This window comes from Prinia subflava, chromosome 2 (assembly GCF_021018805.1).
Source record: "Prinia subflava isolate CZ2003 ecotype Zambia chromosome 2, Cam_Psub_1.2, whole genome shotgun sequence".
NCBI classification, from domain to species: domain Eukaryota; kingdom Metazoa; phylum Chordata; class Aves; order Passeriformes; family Cisticolidae; genus Prinia; species Prinia subflava.
In genome coordinates this window covers 89802379-89825672 of record NC_086248.1, presented here as the reverse complement: position 1 = coordinate 89825672, position 23294 = coordinate 89802379, and the positions used below count along the sequence as shown (strand labels likewise).

General features: G+C 39.2%; 1 protein-coding gene across 2 annotated transcripts in view; it reads left to right on the top strand.

The window, feature by feature from the left end:
- The window catches only part of SMYD3 (SET and MYND domain containing 3), a 394207-nt gene that overhangs the window by 106128 nt on the left and 264785 nt on the right, over nt 1-23294 (top strand). Inside the window, exon 1 of one of the 2 annotated variants that reach the window (XM_063390959.1) lies at nt 8448-8534. The exons of the other annotated variant lie outside the window; for it this stretch is intronic. The gene's annotated coding sequence lies outside the window, so the exon portion shown is untranslated. Of the gene's footprint in view, nt 1-8447; nt 8535-23294 lie in introns of those variants that run through there. 2 annotated transcript variants of the gene reach the window in all.

The window sequence follows — 23294 nt, the reverse complement described above, 5'->3', positions numbered from 1 at the left end:
AATTTATGAAGGCGTTTTGAAGAAACTGTTACTTGTGCTGAAGGTAGAAATTGGATTTTTTGGCATCTCTTCCTTTGCTTTCTACCTCTAAACTGTTGGAGGTCCTGCAGGAAGCATGGAAATAGGTGTCTGAATTGTAGCAAGAGCCAATTAATTTAGATATGCCAACCATCTACAGTCACAAAATTTGAAAGGTGATCAACTGTAGCCACATTGTTAGAAGAATGACTGTGTTTAATAGGCAGATATTTGGACTTATTTTCATAAACAATTGATTTGAGGAAGATCAACATGTCTCCTAGGAATTAATTTGAAATTTTAATGGTATTACTGACAAATGCCAGAGTATCCATTCCTGTCTTGAAATATGTTAAGATTTTTTCACTTACTTTTTGGTTGAAGTGAGTTTTAAACCCATAACTTGATAAGAGTATTTGATTTATCCATTTTGAATGGATGGTCTTTTGAGTGTTCTCTTACTTTTTTAATTCTTACATTATGAACAGTTCATGACTAATTTCTAGACTGTTCACAATGTCATGTGCTTTTAGGTTTTATTTCCAAAGTATGAGTCATGATTTATTTTTCATACATACGATTTAATATGATTTTCTTCACTCTCCTCTTTAATCCAATAATTCAGTGATATCCTTCATATTTTATGAAATATGCATGCATTGCCATATTATTCCTTATTCATCTTTGTTGTTGTTTAACTACAACTGCTGATGAGTTGATGTTTTGTTTTTTGCTCTACCATTTCTTTCTGTGTTGCTGAATTTCTTGAGTTGATAATTTGGATGGTCATTTTTCTCACTTATTTTGCATTCGTCAACATAGATTATAGTTTGCTTTTGCTTTAGTATGCTAAAGTATTAGTATTTTAGTCATTTAGTATGCTCTGAAGTGCCCTATTGTATTCTCTGGTCTTGCACACTGTAACTTTTGTCTTCAAGTATAACTGCCATTTTTATTTTATCCATTTCCACTTTTCCCCCATTCTAGGTTACTAATAAAGAGAAATATAAAGCAGGTGTGGTATGAGTGGAAAAGGTACTGCTGTGCCTCTTTCTATAGCCATCAAATCAAAATTGAAAAAACAACAGAATTTGCTGTGTACCTAATCTGTTGGCTAGTTTCAGTGTGTGTGGAGGCCAAAAAATATGAGAGATATAAAGCTGCCACCTTCCTCCTCAATTACGAAGTTTGAAGTAGGAAAGTAAAATGGAAAAAAATTACCCTCACGACTATAATTCCCCACATATAATTACTGTGTTGCATAATAATTTTTAAAGCTTAGAAAACAGGAGAAGAGAATTGCTTTAAACAATGTCAGTTAATGAATTTGGACTTGAGGAATTGCTGTTTCCCATGCTTAATTTCCTGCATCAATTCAAAACCACCTACTTTTTGACATTTCGTGGTCTCTGAAGCAATTAACAGTGATACCCCAATCTACAGTTGTGAATTCAGATGAAGAATAAGCTGCAGGGAGAGAAGAACTGTGAAAAAGCAGAAAAAAATTCTGCTTTGTTGTCGATATTTCTGGTAGTTGAAAAAAGACAGACTGAGAAAAGGATCTCCTAGCGCAACTGTCTGAAGGTGGAATATTTTTCTGAATTTTCTGAGTGACATTAATAGCCATGTTATAATTTCATTTGCATATTTCACCTTTTTCTACTATTTAGTGAACCCAGAAAACACTGTGTGCAAATCATAGATCAGTTTACTTGCAAGGAAAAAGCAGGTAAGCACAAATGCACAGGTATATTTGCAATGATTCAAAGCACAACTCAGTGCTATAAATGTCCAGAGCCCCATTAACCTTTTAGATTGGAGGCATGTGTCCACATCCAGTAAGTTCCTTTTAAGCAAGAGCTGCAAAAAATATTGCTGTTGTTTGTGTCATTAATTAGATTCTTTTATAGATTTAATCTCTGCTGCAGTTTCCAGAGAAGAAATCTGGTATAAAACCTGTGAAGAGGAAAAGGGATCATTTACTTATATTTCCAAAGGTCAACTCATATGTTACTAACTAATTTTTTAACTATTGTTTTGCTTCAGTATTATGAATGTTTTCTGGGTTTTTTTAAAATTTTTGTATCTTTTTAGATTGATAACATTTATTAAAATGCAGATTGATGACCTTCCTCAATTTAGTGAATGTCTTTGTTTGAAGATTATAGAGCTTTGATGGGAGAAAATAGAAACTCTTTCTGTAAGCAGATTTATTTGCTATATCAAGATGAAATGATGGATTAGTAACAGAATGTGTTTTAAAACATTTATTATATTTGAGATACTGGTTTAATCCATGCATTTTAGAATCAATTATAAATTAGAATATTGAGATGCACTGAAGATGAAAATATTATCCACTTGCTCCAAAGAGAGCAATGATTTTCAATATTGAAAACATAATTGATTTAAGTGTCAAATTGATTTAGTATTTTTAACTTATATTGTTTAGGAATTTTGCTTGTTTTTAATATGATATTTTAGACTGTGTGTTAGCGATTTCAGGGTAGTTATCACATAATTGCTTTTTCATGTGACTGACTGAAACTTCATTGGTACATCACTTCAGACCTTTTTTCTAAAGATCATCAAATATAGCCATTCTCCAACTCCTGTTGTAATCTATGATGTAGTTTCTACTGATAAAGTTAAAGGGAACGTCATGCTAAGCCTTTTGTTAGTCCTGCTGCTTTCCCTGATGCCCTGGTTATGCGCCTGTTTTTTCTTTGCCGTCCTACCGACTACAGTGACTCACACTGTGATATGGAAATATAGCCACCTTCCAGAGGGTGATACAAGTACTTCCCTTGATACCACCATGCCCTGTGGAGTTTTTGTAAGCTATTGTGTAAATCTTACATGAGTACTATAAAACTACAAAATTACTTTAAAAAAAAATTGTTTCTGTTCTTCATATGGGACTGAAGTTTTTGAAAAGTTGTGTCAGTATAAGTGATAATTGTAAATGTAATCTGAAGGATACCTTAAAAGGTGATTATGCTTGGACTACACATTTGTGTAATCAGGAGAATGACAGCATTGTCCAGAGTGGCAAGGAGGTAAACTTGGTTAGAAACAAGAGGTAAAGAGTTTGGGCATGCAGGCTAGACAGAGCCTGCCATAAGACATTGCAAAGAGCTTTTCCGCTCTCATATCTGCTTTTGTCTCTTTGCCCCTTCCTTGCTTGTTCTTCAGTAGATGGTATTGTGAAGCACCTACTTTCCTCACTCATAAATTACAGAAAATGCAGGCAAATATGTGGAGTTTCTTTTTGTTTGTATTTTGTAGCCTTTCTTTTACGTTTTTTTACTTTGTGTTGTGTGCCAGCTCTGCAATAGAAATGCTGTCTGTGTATGTTATTGATAACGGTGGGACTGGGCTAATTTGCAAGTGTCCTATCATTATACAGCTACTTTGCCATTTTCAAAGAGGAGTTAGTATCTAATGATTTGACTGTTTGAAAACTTTTAAACCACACTGATACACAAAAATGAGGTGAGAGAGGTGCTGCTTTCATTGAGAGAATCAATCTTCAACATCCAGCACACTTATGTCTCTGAGCTGTTGATGTTAGGAGCGAGATGAGCACAATTTTCTGAACTTGTTCATGGAGACTGCCATTCTGGCCATGAATTGTGGGTCCTGTCTGCAAGTGTCAGCAAAGGTGATAGTTAATGCCAGTAGTGATGGCACTTGTATTATAAAGTAAACTGAGAGCAGCAGCTTAGAGATACATGAAACAGGTCAGAGGATTGTGTGGGGATTTATTTGTCTTCCTTAGGGTTCATCTCTCTGATTTACCCAGGGATTTTCCTGTGCCGTTTTGGAAACCACTGGTGAGATGAAAGAGCAGAGGTCAAGACAAGAAAGCTGATAAGCTCTCTCTTTCTCTGCCCTGAAGTAGGATGTCAGCAGGGGGAGTTTCACTGGGACAAGGATGGGGCAATCTGAACAAAACAACAGCTGTGATAGGTCAAGCCAAAATCCACCTAGCCCACTCTTTTGTCTGATAGCGACCAGAAATAAATACCTAAGTACAAATAGAAAATTGCCTTCCTTCTTAGGTAGCTTTTCAAGATGCAGTATGCTGTAGTTTAAGTCTTTCCAAGAAGAGGTGAATCTGTATTTACTTGAGGTCTAAATTTACATTTTTCCTCTTAAAAGATTTTGCTTCCATTTTTGTTTTCTACAGCATTCTACAGAAATCGTCTGTAATGTGATTATACTTTATCTGGCATGGAATTTATTGTCCAAGTTCTGTTGTTGTCAAGTATAGAGTATAATAGAATATACTGAGTTGGACAGGACTCACAAGGACCATTGTCCTCGCCCTGCACAGGACACCTCAAGGAACACAGCATGTGCCTTGAGTGCATTGTCCAAATGCTTCTTGTCATGCTTGGTGATGTGACTACTTCTCTGGGGAGCCTATTCCAGTGCCCAACCAGCTTGTGGGTGAAAAACCTTTTCCTGATATCCAACCTAAACCTCTCCTAACTCAGCTTCGTGCTGTTTCCTTGAATCCTGTCACTGGTCACAGGAACGAAGAGATTTGTACCTGTACCTCTGCTTCCCCTCACGAGAAAATTTTCAGCTGTGATGATGTCTCCCCTCAATCTCCTCCAGGTTGAACAGACCAAGTGACCTCAGCCACTCCTCATACAGCCCTCAAGGCCCTTCTTTGTTGCCCTGTTTTGGATGCTCTCTAATTGCTTAATACCTTTCTTATATTTTGGTGCCCAAAACTTCCCCAACACTTGAGGTGAATCTGTGCCAGTGCAAAGCGGAGCAGGACAATCCCCTCTCTTGACCAGCTGGCCATGCTGTGTCTGATGCACCTCAGGATAGAGATGCTAGGGCACACTGTTGTCTCATAGTCAACTTGCCATCAACCAAGACACCCAGGTCCCTTTCCCAAGTGCTGCTTTCCAGCCTCTTGTTCCTTAGTCTGTCTATGCACACAACTGGAGTTGTCCCATCCCAGGTACGGAATCTGGCATTTCCCCCGTTCATACGGTTGCTGATTGCTCATCTCTCTGATTTGTCAAGGTCTCTCTGCAGGACATCTTTGCTCTTGAGGAGGTCGACAGCTCCTCCCAATTTAGTGTCATCATTAAACTCAGTATCCTCAGAGTCCTGCATCCAAGTTGTTAATGAAGATGTTGAAGAGCACAAGACCAAGGTTCAAGCCTTGTGGAACTCCATTAGTGGCAGGTCACAAGTCTGATGTCACCCCATTCCCTGTAACTCTTTGCACCCAACCCATGGGCCAGTTTCTCACTCATGATGTGTTTATCCAGCTGTGTGCTGTCCAGAAGCATCTTGTGAGATACAGTGTCCAAAGTTTTGCCGAAGTCCAAAAATATTACATCTACTGGCTTTCCTTGATCAGCTGGGTGGGTTGCCTTGTTCTAGAAGGAAGTCCGGTTCAACAAGCAGGACTTTCCTCTCATGAAGCCATGGTGGCTGTGACTGATGACTGCATTGTCCTCTAGGTGTTTTTCAATACCTCCCGGAATAATCTTTTCCATGATTTTACGCTGCGCTGAAGTGAGAGTGACAGGCCTATTTCTATTCTGCTTCATATTTTGCATATGTGAGAAAATGAGTGTTTGTTCATGAGCTCCATTCCGTGTAAAACTTTTCTCATTTCTAAGATGCCTAAGATGGCTTTTCCAGTGTGAGTCTGTTAATCATCTCTCAATACAGATGTAACTGCCTAACCTCTGTGCACGGCATTGCTCTTCTCGGTAATGTTCCAGTTCTGTTCAACTGGAAACCGCGGGCGGAACCGCGGGTGGAACCGCAGGCAGATCCGAGTGCGGAATGGAGCTGGGAACCTGAGCTCTGAACCTGAGCCCGGAACCTGAGTCGGGAACTGAGCCTGGAACCGAGCCCAGAACCCGAGTCGGGAACCGAGCCCAGAACCTGAGCCCAGAAACCTGAGTCCGGAACCTGAGCCCAGGAACCTGAGTCGGAACCGAGCCCGGAACCGAGCCCAGAACCTGAGTTGGGAACCGAGCCCGGAACTGCAGGTGGAACCAAGCTCGGAACCTGAGCCAGGAACCGAGCTCAGAACCATGGGCGGAAACCGCCCTCGGAACAACGGGCGGAACCGAGCTCGGAACCACAGGTGGAACCTCAGAACCAAGCTTGCAACCTCAGAACCGTGCTTGGAACTACGCTCGGAACTGCTTGGAACCTTGAAACTGCGCTCAGAACCGAGCTCGGAACCACTCGGAACCACAGAACCGCGCTCAGAACCGCGCTCAGAACCGCGGAACTGTGTGGAACTGCGCTCGGAGCCGCGCTCGGAACTGCTCCGAACCCTTTTAAATCACGTGGCCACAGCTGCATGCTGTGCTAGAGAACTGGATGCTCCGTGAAGTTACTTGTCACATTGACATTTTTCTCCATTTTCTCTGTTTCTTATAGCACCTACCATTTAATTTGCCATTTTCACTGCAGCTTGACTTTCAACTGATGAAATTTTAAGAGAAGTTTAAACACAAAGACACGAAAATCTGTGTTTTGAAGAGTGTCAGGATTTGGACTCTAAAGCACTGTATGGTGTTTGTGTTGAGGTTATTTTTTAAAAATGTGTTGCTCTGTGTTTATCAAAGTTGAATGTCATCTGCTAGTTTAGTCTTCAGTTGCTTACTATAGAACTTTCACAGGTCTTTATGATCAGTGTAGGACTTAATTATTCTGGCTAATTTTATATTGTCATTGTGAGCTCTCCTCTGTTTGCAAAGTGTAGTTTTAAGCACAGATACATGTGAGACTCCAAAGGACCTTTCCCCATTCTGAAAGGCAACCATTTTTACAGTAATTTTCTATCTTTTAACTACTTAATAAATTGAAATAGGGTTTTTCCTCTTACTTGATGAAGTCGCAGGTTCTTGAAGGGAGATGTTTTGGTGAAGATTTTTGTAAAAACCTTTCTTGGAAATTCAGGTAGGCTGAAAGCTAAATTATAGTCCATAGGTTAACTGTTTTCTTTAAAGAAGTCTGGTAGATTTGTGAGGTGTCATTTTTTCTAAGAGAGCTATATAGACTCTTCATATTAATCTCTGTCTATATTAATTCTGTTCTCTTTTTTCTTTATTTTTTTTTCTTATTGCTACAAATTTGCAGTGGGTTTGTTGCTTTGATGCATTTGACAAATTTTCATTTGATGCCACAGATCACTCATATTCCAAGATACTCTGCTGATTGTAACTCAGTGGTACAATGGTTTTGCTAACACAAAATAGTCTGCTTCTTTTTTCTTCCATTCATATCTTTGGTTGGAAAAAGAGTTAGTTTATGATAGAGCAGAGTAATAAACAATGATTTTTACACATAACCAAAAGATACTATCAAGAGCCACAGTGACTAGTAGATGATAGTTACCAATAAATTAGATATCTTGTAATTTGTCATATATTTTGCTGTAATAACAGCCTGAATATGCAGCACCAGGATTATCAAAGTTATGAGTATCTTAGAATGCCATAAAATACTCTGCTAAGCTGTAGTATCTGCCAAACCCCAGATAATCATGTTGCTGTGAGAACTCTAGGGCAGATTCTTAGGTGGTTTTGGGCACGGTAACTGTCTGCATTGTTGTCAATAAGAGCTTCCTGATGGATGTTGCTCATTCAAGAGTTGAGCACTAAGTTGACTACGGATCAATGTTGCTTACTTTCATATTCCCTTGGTGGTGATAGATTTCCCATAGCTGCAGTGTGGCATTTGTGCAAAGCTAGATGCTCCAAAGCCAGTTGTTGTTGTAGTGGACAGGGCCTGAAGTTCAGGCTGCACACCAGTCACACACACAACATGCAGCCCACTGTGAAACACAGAGGAGTTTCTAGGAGACTTAACAGGTGTGACTGACTGCCAAAAGATAAACAATCCCCACATGTATCAACTCCCTTTGTGGTGGTATTTGATTAGAGAATAGATGTTCCAAGAAACCACGTTAGCTGACTGAAAGGAGTGCAGGTTTGGTGTTGAGCAGCATGCTTTCAAAAGCATGTGGTCAGCTCTGCCTGCAGAGGCCAGCTTGGCTTTGGTAGATCTGCAGTGGTTGTAGTAGTTCTTAATAAATCTCCTTACAGCAGTTCCTAAGTGCATTTTGGGGTTACAACTCCATTTGTGTCTTCTTGTGTGTGGTACTCTTCCTGGCTGCTGAAACTTATTCAGAGTAAGAAACAAGTCGAAGGAACATGCATTTGGGGTTTTGCTTCTGGTGGGATTATAGTTTGGCTTTGAAATGAAGTGAAAAATTTGCTTTCAGGTATGAAAGGAACACTTGATTAGATGTATAATGTGTCACATTACCTTATTTATTTATTTATGTATTTGTGTATTTATTTGTTGTTAATGTCACTGTATGATGTGACTCATTTGGGAAAGAGGTCCCCCAAGAATGGCTTTAGGAGCACCATGGGGTACTGGCTGGCCTGGAGGGCTGTGGCTGGGGGCTCACAGCCACCTTGGAGATGGGAAATTGCACCTGCTGTCAGTAGGTAGGAGCTGTGAAGGACTGATTTAGAGAGAAGTAAAGACTCTATCTGAATTTTTTTTGTATCTCTTTTCAGGAAATTTGGACTTAGGCTATAGGGTTTAGAGGAGGTGAGCAATTCTTATGAGACTGCTGTTGTTTAGAGCAAACACAAGAATGTGAGTGAGAGACAATCAAAATGAGATATTTCATGTTTTATGGCAGAGTATGTTCACTAACATTTGTGCTGCTAGAGTACTGTTTATTCTTTGCTCTGTTGTAACAAGATCTCTGTCCCTAGTTATTTGTTCTAGGCTGTTGACAAAGTAGCATTGCTTATGTGTAAGAATGACATTTGAAATTTTAGTAATCTCCTTGACAGCACTGAGATCTGATTGCTACTGCAGTATTGTAGGGATCCTACTAAAATTTTCAAGGTCTTAGTGCAGTATTTTATAACATCTCTTGTTTGTCGTGCTCAGTGAGAGGACAAGGAACAATGGCCATAAACTAGAACACAAGAAGTTTCACCTCAAGATGAGGAACAAGTTTGCAGTGAGGGCGGCAGAGCACTGGAACAGGCTGCCCAGTTGTGATGTTGTGGAATTTCCCTATCTGGAGACATTCAGAACTCGCCTGGACATGTGTAACCTGCTCTAGGTAACCCTGCCTTGGCAGGGAGGTTGGACTGCATGATTTCCAGGGGTTCCTTCCAACTCTAACTATTCTGTGATCTGAAAAGCTTTGTCTTTTATGTATTAAAAAGTGTAGTGACATGGATGTGAGCACCATGATAGAGGAGTGTCGTCTTGAATTGGTTGATGGGGACCCTTTTTGCTTGAAAAAGACAATGTAACCATACCTGTGTATTTCAGTCATTCTATGTGGATGATTTTGCTATTCACTTCTATTTATTTGTTTTAGGAAAGATTTTTTTTTCCCTCTGGACTTCTGTATAGTTGTGCTGATTCAGGGACAGTTGTTCATAAACAAATACAAGTATTTATATAGAAACCTTTTGGTGTTTAGTAGTTGAAGAACTTGCTTAAAGAATTATCCTGCTTTATAATAGAAAATCTCATTTATTCATTAACAACAAATGTCCTACCATCATCCTAGATAAATTGGAAGATATAAAAGAGCGTCACAGGATAACTTGTGCTCACCACAGTGCTGAAGGCTGGATTTGCTGTAAGGTCACACAGGAAGCCCAGGCCCTCTGAATGATGAGACTGTGCAGTCCTGCTGAACAGCCCCAGCTGTAATCCTGGGTGAGGCTGCCATTGCAAACCTCTCAGCAATTCTTTTCTTTCCTCTTTTATTATCGGACTGCTCTTTCCATTCAGATGGTGTTACGCTGTTACGCTTCAACAGTTGCTGTGCATTTTTGAGTTCCTGTACATTTTAATAAAGCTCTGTTAACATCATCCTTACTTGGGGCTGGGCAATACAAGTCAGGAGGGAAGAAAGCTTAACATCAAGAGAAATACATCAGCTGTTATGGGTTGTGTTTCTAGCCCTCACTGTATTTATAGCAAAGAGATACAATCATGTGTAATTCTGTTGCAAGCAAGAACTCTACTCCTTTACAAAGTTAAATTGAAATGAAGGATTGATCCACTGCAGAGTAGCTGAACAAGATTAATGTTAATTGGTGATTTCAGGCAAACCTCAGTGCTAAATAATATAGCTATGTTTAATATGATTTAAACTTGAAGATATGGATGAGTCAAAAAAAGGAACCTGAGTACTTCCTTGTCTGTTAAAAGCTCCTAGTTTATTTTAATTTTAAGTTTAGGAGACGATTTTTAATTTTAAAATTTTTAAGTTCAGGAGCTTTATTTATGTGGATTGTTTATTTAAAGGACAAAGATACTAAAGAATCCTAGAAAAACAATCCACTTTAGAATGCCGTTGAAGTGAAGAGAATTATAACAGGAAATTAAAAAATGAGGAATTTTTGAGTCAGTTGCAGAAAATATTAAAGTAGAAAAACCAGGAAAATATAAAGCATCTGAGTATCTTCAGTTTAATTTCCAATGGATCTTGTGCAATAAAAATTTTTCTGTGAGAAAGTAAGTTTTTGTTGAATTTAGGTTAGATTACACTGACTTTTTAAACAATGTTATAAATATTTTTTTATTCTGTTATAGCCTCACTTCCAGTCAGAGTCTGTGGTTCTGAAATACCATATATATATTTATTTAAAATATAATAATTGTAACCGTAAGTCTGATTTTCCAGCAGTTGCAATTCCCTGAGCTTTTAATAGTTATAATTTCTCATATTCATTTATGCTGCTAAGATTTGATTTATAAATTTGGCTTTTGCATGTAGCAGAACTTATTATTGAAATGTGCACAGTAACCCTAAGCCAGAAACTGTAAGGCATGCTGCTTTATGGTCTGTTTAATGACTAGAAGGTATTCTAAAAGTATTTGTCTCAGTGTGGCAGAAATTGTGTTAAATGCTGCACTGTCCTAGTGCAGTATTAACCCCTGGCCCCATCCACAGCAGAGTCAGAGGTAGGATGGACCAGCCCTGCCACATTAAGAAAGCTTGTTCTCTGCATGTAAATGTGCTGTCTGCTAAGTGTGAAATCCAGAGCAAAACTGCAGCCCACCCTGGGTTCCTTTACCTGATTTATAGCTGGCCAGTCCTTCAGAGTCTTTTCCTGTTTCAGACATAGGGTGCCTTCATTCCTACCCAACTGCCAGAATCTTGGAATGAAAAGATTGATTTATATTTTCTATATTAGGCAAATACTTCTTTCCATAAGAAGAAGCGGTGGAGGAAAAAAAAAAAAAGATAAAAAAGATTTATTCATTTATTCTAAGGTAGTCACAGAGAACTACTTTTCTGCAACTCTGAACGTGAATACCTAGTATAGAGATTTTAGGATGAAATACACATATTTTTGTTTTAACAGTGACAGCTTTCTTCTATCAGAAGTGTAGTGTCCAAGGTGTTGGAATACAAACGAGCTGCTGCTGCTTGCTGGTGCCACAGAAGGTTTGCCACGTTGCCATCCCTGCCAGTTCCTCTGTGTGCAGAAGTCAGCTCCTGGGTTTCTTTAGCTTTTCTAATTGAGTTTTTTTTTTGTGGGAGTGCTAGGTCCATGCTTATAGAAACTTGTATTTCCTGGCTTCCAGGTGCCAGTTGGAGCTCTGCAGGACCAGGGACCTGCTACAAGGTTTTAGAAATCTGGGATGAAAAGGGTTTTATTCTCTGGTTTTGGGGAAGGAAACTGCTGAATCTTATTTTCAATGCTTATACCAGGCACGCCACAAACATTTGTGAGACTTATCCAAGCCTGCTTCTGTTAACACATGTGAGTCTTTAAGAAACAAACTCAAGTTCAGAAAGGTTCTTGTGTGATACTGGAGCATATTTTTATAAACTGGTAGGTTTAAACCATGTTACTGCCAAACTGCTTTCAGCACACAAAGCAGGGAGGTTTCGGTGCCTCTATTTTCTTTAAAGGAGGGAATTTCTAAGCCTTGCTTTTGGGTTTTTCTCACTGCTGCTGTGCTTTTTCCCTCTCCTCCATTGTTCTTTTGTTCTACTTCATCATGTCTCATATTTTGTGATGTCCCATTTCCCTTTTCACATGCAAATGCAACATTAAAATATTGAAGTCTGTGTGTTCTTTCCCTTCTCATTCTCTGTTTTCTGGCTTCTGATAATTTTTTGTCCCTCTAATTCTATCTTTGGGATTTTAATAATTCTTTTCTGCTTGTACAGTTCTGTTTCTCTCATATTTCCTGTCATTCATGTCCTGTCAAAGCTCATAATGCTGGCTGTCCTTGTTATCCCATCCCACACAACTGCACCATGCTTTTCTAGCTGTGTTCTGATATGATGCTCCTATGTGAGCTGAACTGTGTTGATGTGCTCCTTTAGCCCTTGCAGTTGTGTCTTCTGGGTGTGAGGGTAGAGAGAGAAAAGCCTCCAGCAGTGCCTGGATCTAGTGAATTTGGACAAATCATTTAGTCTTGGTATGTGACATGGACAAGAGAAAAGGATAGCCATCTGCCCCTTATCTTTAAAGAGAGGATGTTGTGGGGATTTGGGTGTGACAAACCTGAGTGCTGGATTCACTTTATAGTTTATTTACTGGAGTACCAAAACCATATTGCCTTTTTTGTGGGGTTTTGTTTGTTTTTGTTGGGCTTTTTGTTTGTGTGTCTATGTTTGGTTTCTGTTTTGTTTAAAGAACTATAGCTGAGAGTTGGTTAGACAAAATCAGACTGTGAATTTAGGATTAATCTCCCTGATTATGCAAATGCATGCCATGTGTTAATGGGAAGACCTAATCCTTCATTTATTCTTGAATACTGGATTTTATCCCTGAAATTTCAGCGGGACTACAATCAAATTTTAAATGAGAGTGGAAGGGACCTTAAAGATCACCTAGCTCCAACCCCCTGCTATGGTCAGGGACAACTAGACCAGGTTGCTCAAAATCCCATCCAACCTGGCCTTGCACACTTCCTGGGATGGGGCATCCACAACTTTTCTGGGAAACCTGTTCCACTGTCTCACATTTCTCATTTCTTCCTACTATCTGATCGAAACCAACCCTCTTTCTCTGTAAAACCATTGCTCCTTGTTCTGTCACTACATGCCCATGCAGGAAGTCGCTCTCCAGCTTTCTATAGGCCCCTCCCCTTATGTACTGGAAGGTGCTATAAGATCTCCCTGGAACCTTCTCCAGGCTGAACAACCAATTCTCTCAGCCTTTCTTAGCAGAGGTGCTTCAGCCCACTGACATTTTGGTGTCCCTCCTCTGTGCTCATCCCAACAGGTCCATGTCCTTCTTGTGTTGGGGGCCCCAGAGCTAGAGGCAGCATTCCAGGTGGGGTCTCACCAGAGCACAGCAGAGCAGGGCAGAGGGGCACGGTCCCCTCCCTTGCCCTGCTGCCCACGCTGCTCTGGATGCAGCACAGGTTGCTGTTTTCTGGGCTGCAATTGCCCATTGCCATGTTAAGCTTCTTGTCAACAAACGTTCCCAGTCGTTTTCCTCAGGGTTCCCCTCAATCCATTCTCTGCCCATCCTAAAATAGAAATGCCTGGGAACAATTTATTTTTTTTTTTCTAGTAGAGAAAAACTTTGCAAATCTCTTTTACAGTGTCTTTTATAGTGTCTCAGATACAAAATGCTTCTAGGCTGCTCTATGTTCTGAGATAAGTGAGGACTGAATGTCAAACTGCCAGAAGTCATATTAATAAACAAAAGTATCAATAATGCTATGAGGATTAATTTTGCATTTTTTAATGGTATGAGGAATAAGTAATTATAAGTGTATGCTTAAATCCTATCTAAGAATATTTACAAAGAAAAGGGTTACAGGTAATGAAGGATTATGGCTGGAATATGAATGTTCAGCACAATGAATATGGGATAAAAGCACACCAGTTTTGGGAACATTTTGCGTTGATTTGCCTTTCAAGAGCAAGGAGTGTGATGAATGCATAGAAAGGGATTTGTTCCTCCCTCTTTGGTCTCTTCCCTGGAAGAGGATTTCAAACTCTAATGGTCTGAAGCAAAGCAGACAGAAAGATGCTATTAATAGCAGTCATAATAAAAGTGATATACAACAAATAATAGTTGTTTATAAGGGAAGAAGCTTAAAGAGATTAAGTTAATTTGTCCTTTGTTGACAGCTACAGGTTGCTGTCTGTGGGATCGAGGCAGACTGCAGAAGGGGGCGAGGTGCTTTCACCCTTGGACCTGGGTGTGTCCCAGGAGGGCAGAGTCTGGTGCAGCTGTGGGTGGCTCTTTGGAAGGCTCTCCTTCAAATAGATTCCCTTGCTGCAGGCAGATCATAGTCAGCCTCCTCTGCTGTTCCCTGGCACCTTCATGCATCCCCCAAGGGAAGCCTGCCCTAGCTGCTCTTCTGACTGTGAGCCTCTCTGCTGCATGCCATAAAATATGTAGTAAACAAAACTTTAAAATTCAGTTCCTTCTTAGGTCTTAAGTAGTTGTATTATTTTGCAAATAAGAGAGCAAATCTGAATTATTTACAAATGCTGTCATGGAATCCAGAGAAAGAACGAGATAGTGAAGCATACAGGCTAAGTGCCTAATTTTTTTTCCTCCCTCCTCTCATATGCTGTAAGTGCACCTTGAAATGCCATTACCTGCTGTAGCTGAAAACAAGATAATTTGTAATGTGGAACAGCTAATTTTTCACTGTGGTTCCACTGGGGCATAATGCAAAACAATCCAGTGTAGCTACATTGGTAATGCAATGACCTGCCTTCAGAGCAGGGCTGCTGTATCCTGTCACCTTTGGCCAATAATGAAGCTCTCTGCAAAATTGCTGTAGGCTTTTAAATATGTTTGACATATTCTACTTTTTTGCAAAGCATAGAAAACTATGCAGGAGAAAATAATTGAGTTTGGGTCGTTATTAAAGAGTAAATAAAAAATGCAAATTATATTTGGCTAAGGTCTTCCCCAAATATAGGAGTTTTACTTATGTTAGGGAGTTAATTTGGTGAACTTTCTATTTACATAGAACAAGCAGCATTCTCAGAACCTGCTCAGGCAATTTTGTGATTTTTTTGTGTGTTTGTGGGGTTTTTCTTTTGTTTTTGTTTGTTAGGTTTTTTGTTTTGTTTTGTGGGGGGGGTTTATTTTGCTTTGTGGTTTTTAAGGGTTTTTTGTTGTTTTTATGGGGCTTGGGGTTTTTTTTAAATTGCATTTTATTTTTTCTAAATGTTAGAGTATGTGAAGGATCTGGGAACTGTTTTAGGCTGGCATCATCCTGTGATATATTGTGGTTTTGAGAATAATGCAGTTTAGAACAACTTTCAGTAGGACAGTGAGCTACTGTATTTCAGAAGTGTCAGTGCACAGCTGCAGAATTAAGCTGTCCCATAAAATTTGCTATGTTGTCTAGAAACCCAGCTTTCATCTGCAAAAAAAGCTTAAAAGTTTAAATAATATTTTTTTTTTTACATTTAGGTCCTAAACTGCTTTTTTTGTTGTTTCATTTATTGCATTCTGTGTGGCTTCCAGATCACCTAAGAGGCAACATGCCCTGTGTCCAGAGCACTGGATCCGTGTGCTGATGCTCCCTCAGAGGAACAATTTTTATATTCCCCTTGTTTTAACCACCCTCTAATTTTCCTGTAACTTGCTAAAATGTGGTCTCATCCAGACCACTCTTCTGTTGTCAAATGCAACTAGAATAGACCTGAAAATCTGAGTCAGTTGGAAAAGATCTGATAGGATTGTGCAAGCCTAATTTTGCAAATCCTGTGACTAAAAACCCACCCCAACCCTCAAAAAAGAGCACCTTCATTTGGCTACAGAGGCAGTACCCGAATGTCCCTGTGTGTTTGAGCTGCCTGTTTGGATTCAGCAATCGAAGCATTACTGTACACATATCATTTATACACTGGTATTCCACAGTGGATTTTTCTTCTCAGCAGAGCAAATTTTCCTGTATTATATTGAGTTCCTGGAGGAACCCTGAAAGGTGACTGAAATTCTGAATCTTGAATTGCATCATAATTCTTTCTTTATGAGACAGTCAGAAAGCCATTCTGCAAAGCTAGATTCCATCTTCTTGCTGTAGATAACAGAAAAAATATTTTTTCACTGTGTAATCGCAATCCTCTTAAAGGCTGCCTGAATTAGTTGTTCTGATAATCGTAAGTAGTATGCTTCCTCAATCCCTGAATTTATAAATAATTTACTTACTCAAGGTTGTCTACCTGAGTCAAAACCAACTCATCTGTTGTCAAAGAGAAAAGGATTACAGACTCAGAGATCTCCTTTTAATATAAATTCTGATACTCTGATTGCTATTTTCTTGGCTTTAATCAAGGTTGAATTATTTCTGACATTATTTGAGATGAGATAGAACCTGAAAACTCCTAAAAATAATAGTAATAAATAAAGGTAAAATCTCACAATAAGTTGCACTCAAAAATTTAAATCGAGGTCGTGTAAGTTAGTGTGCCTCCAGTGAGAATCTGTCTCATTAATATTAATCTCTGGGCTCTAATGAGAACACTAGGATGGTATGTAATGCTAAAAGGGCACAGGTGGGACAGTCTTAGAGAAGGTGGAAGTTCTAAATCCCACAGGCTGTTAAACATAAATCTTGCTACTTAATTATTAGGCAATTTCTTGCCAGGTTATTGAAAGGGATAAGTTTTTAGTTTATCTGTGAAAACTGAATGCCTACAGAAGACAATTTATCACACCTGGAACAACATATCCTTGAATTTCCCTGTAACAGAAAAATATGATGGAGAGGAATCTCTGACCTGACTGCATTATCCATATGCTAATTTATACTCTATGCAGAAGAATTCCATGGAAAGTCATCTTTTCTTCTTTTTTTCTCCATGGATTCATGATCTCCTGGGCTGCTCTGTTTGTGTCACAGTGATGCTGGGTTGGCAGCATTGAAATTGCACTGTTGAATCTCAGACCATTAAATGAAATGCATCAATTACAACTGCTTTGGTAGAGGGCTGTCCTGAGTTGAAAAATGTAACCAAAAATGTGTATTCTATTTTCATCCCTTGAAACCGGTTGGGAGATATTGTTCTTTATCTCTTGTAACTAGAGGGGGAAGAGGGCGGATACCTTCTGCTAATGGGACATCTGATAACACCAGATAAGGCAGTGCCTTCTTATCTCTTCCTCCACCCACCCTCCTCCGAGGGACATCACCTGTGAATGGGCCATTTAAGGCCTCTCACATGACTGATAACATCACCTCATTCCATTGTGAGATGCTCCACTCAGTGGGAGGAGCCAAAGCCTTTCCACCAGGATAAAACCAGCAATCCCAAACACCAAGGGAGCCTGTTTGCACTGGATTCCCAGAGGATGACTGGACCCTTTTCTTGAGGATCATCTCTACTCCAGCGGAGCTACACCTGTCACTCTGGGAGGACTTACTTCAGGCTGCTTCCAACACCCTGACCAACAGGGTGTCAGGTTTGCGTTCTGACTCTGTCAGTGGTCCTTTGTACTATTGTATTTGTCTTATTTTATTTTTATTTTATTTATATCTTTCTTGTTGTTTGTTCTCTCTCTATTAAATTGTATTTCTGACTTGGAGTCTCACTGGTTTTCCTTTCAAACCAGCACAAGGGCACCCATGCCAAGGAAATTACAGGAGAAAGTTGATGTTTATATTTGGGAAAAAACCCAGCTATATATTTGCAATTTACAAACAGTAAACTGTTTTAAGCTAAAATTTTCTTTTCCAAGCGCCTTTTTGTGGGTTTCCTGTCTTTCCAGTACTGTGTATCAAAGTGTTAAGAAAATGAAAGGTTTTAAGCTTTGCTGTGTTCTCCACAGCTCAAGCATCCATCAGCTGGTCTATGATGGATGCTCAGTAAATAATGTGGTTTAGTCTCAGGAAGGAAATCTCAGTTCACACTTTCCCTGCTGTGCTCAGGTTTGAGGGGATAAAAAAAAAATTACAATCTGGAGTTTTTTCCTTGGGCAATGTCAATGACAGCAGCCTTGGTGCACACAGGGAGTGTATTTAATCTGTTTGTGCTCCTAGAGTTCGCAGTGATGGATTCTGTATAAATAAATAAGGACTCGGGAGATTTTGTGAGGTGCCATTGGAAGGTGATCACAATTTGTCTTTACAGGAAACCTTGTGGTAGAAACATCCATAAACTGTATACAAGTATGTTGTCCACTCCTCCCTGAAAATGGCTAAAAATGGAGGAAAGAAAACAAACTTTTAAGGTGTAAATGTCCTTTTATTATTGTGCCTGCTGGTGTAGCTGTTAATTGGTAATTCTTAATGAGTCCTCTGGTGATGGAACATAAAAGAGGAGGGATTGTGCTGTGTATGTTAAACCCATAAGTAAAATATGTTTTTGTTCTCTTGAACAGAAAATTATTTACATGGTGAACTGTACAGATGGCTTGTAAAGGAAAATTGCTCTTCCTTCTTGAAAAACCACTTGATAAATCACAGGCTTCTCTTTCTGTTTTCTTCTCTTTTAACATCTAGAAAATCCAAAAGTTATGCAAATACGTAGTACTCCAATCACACTAAACACCAGGAAAAACATAAGTACTCTTAACAGATTACCTTAATATGCACTTTTTTTATTTCTAATATTTGTTGAAAAACACCTGAAGTCCTAGGCAATGTTTTTTAATTGGAAATGAGACATTTTCTGTTTTAAATGCAGTAAATGAATGATGCATCTTTTGTAATTGACAGAACCAGCCTTTTTGAGTGGTTCACTAAATGTGACTTTTTTTTTTTTGGCTTATTACTTTTTTTTCTGTAATGGGCAATGATAACACAAAAAAGTCAATTCATAGGTTTATTACTACTTAAGAGTGGGCTTGAGTTTGATTTGCAAATGGTGATTTGACTGGACTATCGGGTGGAACAAAAATAAAGATCCTGGTTCTTGATTAATAATGGTCACAAATCATGTTGTGGACTGCCTTGGTGTGTGGAGTTGTTGCTGATGAGGACACACTGCACAACTGGTACCTGTGTTACTGTGATGCTGGGCTCAGCTGGACAGCAGCTGCCCACTAAAGCTGGTCTGTCACTCCCCTCCTCATCGGTCAGGGAAAGAAAATATAATAAAAGGCTCGTGGGTTGAGGTAAGGGCAGGGGGGATCACTCAGTGATTACTGTAACTGGCAAAAGAAGTGCCATTTGGGGATTAGTTTATTAATTAGTTTATTACCAACTAAATCAGAGAATGGCTATTAAAAATAAAACCAATTTTTAAACCCCCACCCCTTCTTCCCAGAATCAACTTCACTCCTAATGTTCTCTACCTGACCCCACCTCCCCAACCCTGCAGCAGCACAAGCATCAGGGAAAGAGGATTGCAGTCAATTCATCACAAGTTGTCTCTGCCGTGCCTTCATCCTTCCACTCATCCCCTGAAACTTGTAAACATGCATTTGAAACATGACAGTTGTGACACTGTTGTGTTTCTACCCTGCAGTCTTCAGGTGTTTCAAGGAAAAAGTGATTTTTTCTTAGCCTGTTTCCTGGAGTTCTGTGGTACCAAGACATTGCCTTTCTTCCATGCAGAGAATTCTAGGGTAAGGTCTTAAAATTGTTTTTCTGAGGTGTGGAGAGCAACTGAAGTTAAAATAGAGTGGATTGCTAGTTCTTTGGGATTGCTGTCTTTTGTTTGCTGGATATCTGTATTCTCAAAGAGAATTTCTATTAGCATGTCAGCTGTGGCTACCTCCTCTGTCCTTATTTTGATGTAGTTTGGCTGATTTTATTCAGATCTGCTGGGAAAACAAAGGTTTTCAGTATCCCCCTGTTGCTGTTTCCTTATTCAGGAGTGTTTGAAAGCCATCACTGACTTTGGCAAGAAGATGAAGGTCTCACAGTTATGATATTTGCCTGAACTTCCTCAACAGTGATGGGCTGGTTTGGAAGTGCCCAGTGCAGGAAAAGGTTAGGGTGTGGAATGCCTTTAGCAGCTGAGATGCCAGTGAATCCATGTGAGCCCAGGCCCCAGAAGCCAGGCTTTGTACTGCCAGCTGACCAGGGAGTCCCTTGGGCTTTCCAGTGCCCGGGAGGTGTGAAAACCTCACAGATGGGTCATGTCCTCCTTGTTCAGCCCAGACAATCTGCATAGAAGCAATTGCTTCATCCATATGAATCTTCCTCATGAAATAAAGATCTGCCGTAGTAAACCCAGTGATTGAGCTGCATCAGACCTTTATTTCATTATGTGGTGAACCTTTTTTAGTGATGTCTTAATTTTTATGTCATGATGTGGCATTTATTTAACTGGTGATCTTCTCCTTTGCTATCCTATAAGGGGAGTAAATGGTATCAGGTATAACATGATAGATCATATGGTGTCCATTCCCTGCCTCACCCATCCTTGCTTGTCTCTTGTTCAAAGTGGCTGTGTGACTTTGGTTATCCCTCTGAAAATACAGAAAATGCCCTACACATTGTGTTCCTAAACTTTCATTGCCACCGAAGTCCAATAGAATTTTGATATTTAAGGTCTGTACTCTAAAACAGAAAACAGCACCAAATCTGATTATTATTTGTCGAAATTTTTTTTTCTTCAGTAAATATTTAGTCTTAATGACTTTGTTTACAGCTTGCTGTTTGCATTTGAGGGATAAAAAGAAGAAAGAATCCTCAAGGGAACAATATCAGATTATTTGTTAAGGAAAAAAGCTTTAATACTTGTTAATTGCATGATTTAGAGTCTTCTGGTATTAGCATAGTTGTTTAAAGACAAGTCTTTCCCTTTAAGTAGTGGAAAAAAATACAATTTTTAAAATCCATTCTTTAAAAAGCAAACAAAAAACCACCTTGCTTTTCCTGAGGGAAAGGCAGTGTCACATTAAAAGAAGGTGGATAATGAGACAACGTAGGACATAATGTTAAAATTTGAAAATAACGATCTGAAAAATGTTGTGCTGACTGAGCTGATGATGTTAAGCCTGGAGATGAGAAGACTCAGGGGCAATTTTATCACTGTGTATAAATGCCTAATTAGAGAGAATGAGGATGGTGAAGGAGTGCCCCTTGATGGTACAAGAGGCAGTGGGCAGAAGTAAAAACCCCATGAAGTTCCATCTGGGCAAAAGGAAAAGCCTTTTCTCCTCAGGGTGATCAGATAGTGGAAAAGATTTTGTAGTCTCCATCTGTGGAGATACTCAAAACCTGAAGGGGCATGGTTCTGGGCAGCCTGCTGTAGGCAACTCTGTCTGAGCAGGGGCAGAGGCTCTCTCTAGCAGTCTTCAATGTTTCTGTGAATTACATTGAACTTCTCTGTGTTTAAAAGATGTGAAATGTCCATACCATGTAGGATGGGGAATTGTTCAGGAGGTAAGCAGTTGCTTTTCAGCAACTTTCAGGCTTTCTGCGATGTGGGGACTTGAATGAAGTTAGGCTTTGACAAGGGTTACTTGCCACAAACTCCTGCATGTGGCACATCAGTGAATTCATACCGGAGTCCTCCCAGTGGAGGAGCATATTGTGACATAGAGCATATTGCAGGCTCTGTACAATTTTGTCTAGGCTGGTTGAATTCTTAAGAAGTGCCAGTTTTCCAGGGGTTGTGCAGGTTGACCTGAGCTTGGTCTTCTAGGTAATGTCATGCAGCTGAAAGCAGAGACCTATGCTCAGCAAACAGTCAGAGAGCACATCTTCTTTGGGATTTTTTTTTTTTTGACCCATACTTACAAATTCCCCAAATCAGTATTTGGAAGATTCAAGCTAAGGCCTGAATCAGCTCAAATCCTCCTTTAAATACAGATCATATGCTTAATTCTTGAAGAGCTATGTAAGTACTGGTTTCAGAGAAATTAGTAGTTCTGTACACATAAGCGTATTTGCCTCTTTTCCAAGTAATTGGTGCTATTTTAATACTGTACTGGTTTCGATTGGACCAGGATTAAACCACATCAAATACATGCTCTATTTGCCCAAATGAGTTTATTCTTGGGGCTTTTTTTTGTTGTTTGTTTTGGTTCAGGTTTTTTTCCTCCCTTTTCTTCCCCCTGATGAATATTAATATATTAATCATTAATTATAATTAATTAATAATTAACCAATAATTATCATTCTATTAACAAAACAACATTTTGTAGTAGAAGCTTCTGTTAACCTCAATTTTTGTCCAGTTTTGGCTTTTTGTCGTCTTTATGTTATCTTCTGCACTTTTAACAAAAACACAGCACATCCTGTCCAGACTGAAAAAACATCCTCTCAATGAAAAAATTGGTGCAGAATGCTCTTTCTGCAGATTTATATCACTGTTTATACTTCTGAACAAATATTTACCTTACAATGAGATTCATTTTGAGAGCTTTTAAACGTGTATTGTTTTTCAGGCTATATGCAGAATCCCCTGCAATGGAGAGAAATATTATTTCTAAGTGCTAAAATGCATACCAGCATATACAAACCAATAACCAGCACAGTATGATCTGAAGAAATGACTTCCCTCTATACAGTGCATGTTCTTTAAAGAGAGCAACCACTGCTTTCTTGCTCATTGTAATTCACACTGCGTCCAGCACTACTGGAAAACTAATGAAAATGCTGGGAGTATAAGGCTTTATTTTACTGTTGAGAATTCTCAGTGGTTACAATATTATGTTGTGCCTAATTCTCCTGGTACCACGTTTTTTTAACAGTGATTTCTATTTTCAACCCAGTGATCCATTTCATGCATTAACCCCCTAAGTACTGGATGTACTGTGTAGCACAAAGGAGCTTTCAGAGCAAATTGCTTTTACTAGATTAATTGTAAATAGGAAAAATCTGCTCAACCAGTTAGAAATCTTATAAGCACAGCTCAGTGACATGAAAATCTGGGAAGCTCTGGCTTTTAAGTCCACCTCCAAGAAGATCAAAGTACAGGAATAAAAGGAGGAGGTGCTGGTTTAATTTTTTCATGTGAGACTGCATGATACGAAGTGATGCAACTGTTGCCATAGTAAAGTTATGTTGAATTGACTACAAGCCAGTCAACACCACTGTGTAATATTCCCCCCCACCCCCACAAGAAAAGCAGAAGGATAAACACTTCTTGATTGATTTTGTTTTCCCCCTTATAATAAGGAATTATTGGAACTGATTTTAGTACCCTCTCAAAAAAATATAATTGCCAGCAGTGAAAAGTCAGCTGATTTTTTTTTTTTTTTTGATTTGGGGCATTGTGTGTTTCTGATATAGTTCATGTTTTTTCTCAGAATTGTCATCCATGAAGCACCTTCGGTTGCCCATGTGAGATAAAGGAGTCATCTGCTCAGTTAATTGGGGGA